This window comes from Pseudorasbora parva, chromosome 18 (assembly GCF_024679245.1).
Source record: "Pseudorasbora parva isolate DD20220531a chromosome 18, ASM2467924v1, whole genome shotgun sequence".
Lineage (NCBI taxonomy): Eukaryota > Metazoa > Chordata > Actinopteri > Cypriniformes > Gobionidae > Pseudorasbora > Pseudorasbora parva.
Genome location: NC_090189.1, coordinates 1,546,680 through 1,552,618, shown reverse-complemented (window position 1 = coordinate 1,552,618; position 5,939 = coordinate 1,546,680).

Below are 5,939 nucleotides of genomic sequence, written 5' to 3'. Positions count from 1 at the left end.
TCTTTACAGGAAACGTGACACAGAACCTGAGTAAAAGCATTTGTGTTAACCAATGCTTTGAACATTAGCTACTATTTTAAAGCTACAGTTTTAACAGTGTTATAAATTAAAGAATAATGAAATGATAAATAATAGGAAACAAACTCAAAATAAATATAAATATGGATTTGTTTTATTATTTTCCTCTGCTTTGATGTTTTGTAATTCTGTGGAACGGATAGGCTGTATACGGTAGCCTATAGTTATTTTATATTCCTTATTAAAACTCTGCCAGTGTAAGGGTGGATCGCCTGCAGTGGTTTAGGCTGCAGGGTTGCGGAACGACTAAAGAAACGTTATCAGCAAGATAACACCCATCACCGACGGAAATAAGCGCAGTTACAATAGCAGAATATGTGGGAGAGCGATGCTTTAATGTGACTGAAGTATTGCAATACAATACAAAGTCAATACCAAATCAAAACTAGTTAGCACATCATTTGTATTTGTGCAGATACAACTACTACACTAATATAAATAATTCAAATAATAACAATAATAAAAACATGTAAAAAGTAGCCTATATGTATATCTAGCTACAAAATGCACATAGATTTTCAACTGGTTTAAGTTGAGTTGGTTCTTTCTAGAAGAATGTTAAAATAGTTTTTTTGACCGCATGAAACCACTGACAATCACACTGTGGAACATCCAGGGCATTAATTATTCAAGCTTTGGATGTAAAGTCAAAACCCTGGACTTTAAGAAAAGTGTTTTAGACATAGACATAATAATATTACAGGAAACGCGCAGAACTGATGAGGTCACTCTTTGTCCCCTAGGATGTCGTGAAATATCCATATCGTCCCAAAAACATGAAAATATTACACGTGGGAGAGATTCAGGGGGCATCATAATTTGGCACAAGCTTGAAATTAATAATTACATCCAAATAATCAAAAAAGAAGAATCCCACATCTGGCTAAAAATCAATAATCAACTCAGTCAAACTACAAAAGACATATTCTTATGTGCTCTTTACATTCCTCCCTCTGAATCTCCTTACTATGATGAGAACATCTTTGAGACCCTCCACAGTCAAATCAACCACTTCCAGGCCCAGGGAAGTGTGTTAATCTGTGGAGATCTCAACGCAAGGATGGGATCCCTACCCGACTCCACCCCTGACAACGGGAATAATTATATATTTGGACAGAGCTTTCAACAAAACAGTGTTGATTTCCATAGGAATAACTCTGACTCCCAGGTAAACAAGAACGGGAGAGTGCTCCTTGAGCTCTGCCGAAGCCTCGGTCTGTACCTCGTCAATGGCAGGGTGAGAGGGGATTCTCTGGGGAGATACACCTACAGTTCATTTCATGGTTGCTCAACAGTCGACTACATGATCACAGATTTAGATCTATTCTCTTTCAGAGCATTCACGGTCAAACCACTAAAACACCCCTGTCAGACCACAGCCAAATTACTGTGTATCTAAAAAGGACAGAAAATACTAACATACATCCACAACAGAATAAGCTGTATGACATTACAAAGAACTACAGATGGGTCTAAAACAGCACTGAAAAATACTTGACCGCATTCGACCACCCCCAAGTGTGCTTGCTTATGGACAACTTTAATGAAAATATTCATCCTCACAATGAAGATGGCGTAAATCTGGCTGTCAAAAACATAAATTACATATTTGATTATTTGGCAACACTATCTAATCTTAAAACCTCTAAGAAAATTCATAAGCAAAAACAAGAGAATGAAAAATGGTTTGATTCGGATTGTAAAAGAATAAAGACAAATTTAAGACAGCTGGCAAACAAAAAGCACAGACAACCAGACGATTCAGATTTACGTCTTCATTATTGTGAGGAGCTCAAAAAATATAAAAATACACTCAGAAAGAAGAAAGAACAGTACATTCAGAATCAGCTCAGAACTATTGAAGAATCTGTCCATTCCAACAGTTTCTGGGACAACTGGAATCTCCTGAATAAAAAGAATCATGATCAAACAACTATACAAGATGGAGACATCTGGAAAAATCACTTTGAAAAACTGTACAGCAAATTAAACATGACCATAGAACAAACACAGATATTCGAAAAATTAAATCATATAGAAAAAATAATTGGCAAATATCAAAATCCATTAGATTACCCAATCACAGAAAAAGAGCTGACAGATAAAATACAGGCCCTGCCCACAAAAAAGGCAAGTGGACTGGACGGCATCCTAAATGAAATACTTAAAAGCACAAATCACAAATTCAAACTAGCCATAATGAAACTGTTCAACTTGGTTCTGAGTGTTGGTAATTTCCCTGACACCTGGAATAGAGGAATCATAACGCCCATATTTAAGAGTGGAGACAAATCAGACCCGCACAATTACAGAGGCATCTGTGTGAGCAGTAACCTGGGGAAGATGTTCTGCAGCGTCATCAACACAAGACTCGTTCACTTCCTCACAGAGCACAATGCCCTCAGCAAAAGTCAGATTGGATTCTTACCAAATTATAGAACATCAGACCATATATTCACCCTGCATACCCTGATCGACAAACACATTAATCAAAACAAAACTAAAATTTTTGCTTGCTTCGTTGATTTCCAGAAGGCCTTTGGCATGAAGGTCTTCTGTCTAAACTTCTAGAATCAGGTATCGGGGGCAAAACATACAACATAATTAAAACAATGTACTCAAACAATCAATGCTCAATTAAAATTGGCAATAAACAAACGGAGTCCTTCACTCAAGGGCGAGGTGTGAGACAGGGCTGCCCACTATCACCAACCCTCTTCAATATTTACATTAATGAATTAGCGAAACTCCTCGAGCAATCCGCAGCTCCTGGTCTCACACTACATGACTCCTCTATAAAGTTCCTCCTGTACGCGGATGACCTGGTGCTGCTGTCTCCAACAGAAGAGGGTCTACAGCAGAACCTGGACATCCTGCATCAGTTCTGTCAGACCTGGGCCCTGACTATTAACATGGCTAAAACTAAAGTACTAACATTTCAGAAGAGACCCAAATGTCAGGGAAAGAAACACAATTTCACACAATTTCTCCCTTGGTATGACCAAAATTGATCATGCCACCAACTACACATACCTCGGGTTGAAATTCAATACAAACGGAAACTTCAGCTTGGTCGTGAATGAACTGAAAGAGAAAGCAAGAAGGGCTTTCTATGCCATCAAAAAATCAATCCAATTTGAAATACCAATCAGAATCTGGCTCAAAATATTCCAATCCGTCATAGAACCTATTAAAATATAGGTCTTGAAGTTTTTACAATATTGTAATCTTAAAATCACCATATGATGATCTGAAAAACCATTCAGTAATACAGAAAGCATGCTGGGAACGAGATATACACTGCCCAGTACAGTCCGCGCAACAAATGATTCATGTAGTCCCAACACAAATGCTTCAGGTTAACTTAAAGCAGCACTAGGTAACTTTTCAACCTTCATAATATATTTTTTAAGACTCTTGTGATGATAAATCGACTTACAATAGGTTGAATGACACGTCTGCCATAGCCTGATGGGGTCTGTATCATTTTTAATCGTACTTTTAAACTTCGGGTTTCGGGTAGTAACCCGAGAACAAAAACAACTACAAAATTTGACTGCTTTACGGCATATATGTCACTTCCACCAACACACACACTTACTTAAATAGGGGATAGAGGTGAAGCATTGATTGACTGATAGACAACTACTCTGTAAGTGTTTGTAACTTTTCTCATTTGATTGTTTGTTCATTTGTTGTTGGATAAGTGTGTCTGTGTAGTGCAGTGGTGTGTGTTATTAGTTTTGGTGTATTCTCGCGGTGTGTGTGGGAGTTAGCATTTGTTGAGTTAGCATTTGTTTGATCATTGCCACGTTGAGTGAGCGTTTGTTGGGGGCGTTCCCAGGTGGTTTCTATAACAATACTCAGTTGAGTATAAATAGCGTGATAGTCCGCAGCAGCGGAAGCGGCAGTATGAAGCCCTCCTTGTGCAAGACCGACGAGTGTAAAGACCTCAACTCTTCCCTGTGCAAGACCGACGAGTGTAAAGACCTCAACTCTTCCCTGTGCAAGACCGACGAGTGTAAAGACTTCAACTCTTCCCTGTGCAACTCCTCCCGAGCAAGGACCCCAGCAAGGCACTTGAGTATCATCTTCCTTTTCATTATTTGTGTTCAGTTCTTTTCTAATTCCTATCTGGCCTTTTCTCTGATCTGTATTCACCATGTGCTTTCAAATCTCAACTATTACTACTAGCACTCGTAAATCACGCTCTGTACGCACGAGACGCCGTAATCCTAATAATTTGCGCTATATCCTAACATCCTCTGCTACTTTACTCTCTATTCCAATTGGTCTCTGGAATTGCCAGTCTGCTGTAGACAAAGCAGACTTTATTTCATCTATTGGGACTCATTCTCAGCTCAGCCTTATGGCCCTAACTGAGAGCTGGATCAAACCAGAGGACACTGCCACTCCTGCAGCCCTCTCAACCAATTTAACGTTTTCACACACTCCTCGGCCTATTGGGAGGGGTGGGGGTACTGGTTTGCTTATCTCAAATGATTGGAAATTTGATCCATTACCGTCTCTATCGGCCCATGTGGTAGTGGTCTATCGTCCTCCAGGTCACCTCGGTAACTTTGTGGAGGAGTTGGATGTGTTACTTTCTAGCTTCCCTGAGGATGGCACTCCACTGATTCTGCTTGGTGACTTCAACATCCATCTTGATAAACACCTAGCTGCAGACTTCAGCACTCTACTGACTTCATTTGACCTTAATTTAGTATTTACTACGGCTACTCACAGATCAGGTAACCAAATAGACCTGGTCTACACACGCATCTGCTCCACGGACAACATTTTAGTTACTCCATTACACACCTCAGACCACTTTCTCATCACTCTTAACCTCATACTGACTCCTGATACAACACGTTCTCCTACACAGATTACCTTTCGGCGTAATCTACGCTCACTCTCTCCCTCTCGCCTATCCACTATGGTTTCATCTTCACTCCCTCCACCTGCTCAGTTCTCAGCACTGGACACTAACAGTGCTACCGACACTCTTTGCTCCACTCTAACATCCTCCTTAGACAGTTTTTGCCCCCTTTCATCCAGACCAGCCCGCCCCACCCCATCTGCCCCCTGGCTGTCTGATGTTCTCCGTGAACATCGCTCTGGACTCAGGGCGGCAGAGAGGAAATGGCAGAAATCTAAAAACTATACTGACCTTACCTTGTATCAGTCTCTTCTCTCTTCTTTCTCTACAAATGTCTCCACTGCTAAAACAACATACTACCACAACAAAATCAACAATTGCTCTGACTCTCGCAAACTCTTTAAACTATTCTCTCTCCTCTCTCCTCTCTCCTTCTTTGTCCTCCTCCTCCCCCTCCTTCATCAACTCTTACAGCTGATGACTTTGCATCATTTTTCACAAACAAAACATCTCTCATTAGCATATTATCCGACGAACAAAACTCGGGCTCGCACGTCCGAATTTAACATTTACATTTAGTCATTTAGCAGACGCTTTTATCCAAAGCGACTTACAAAAAAGGGGAGAGCAATAGAAGCAACGAAACAAACAAGGCCAACAACCTGTTAAAACTGTAAGAAATCTCAATTAATTAGCACAGTACACAATTTTTTTTTTTTTTTTTTTTTTTAATAGCCACCTACAACAAAAACTCACGTATGCAAAATACAGAACACTGGATTTTGATAGCCATGATAACAACCCATTAGGACTAAGGCTGTTGCCCCAACTGTTGTCGTTAATGCAGATTCAGTGGCCCAATGTCATTCCACCAGGTGGGAACGGTCCAGGAAAATGTCCGTGAGAGCGATTTCGTGCCTCTTTGGGATGGAACCACGAGGCGTCGCTCACTCGCAGAACGCAAGCTTCTGGAGGGTGT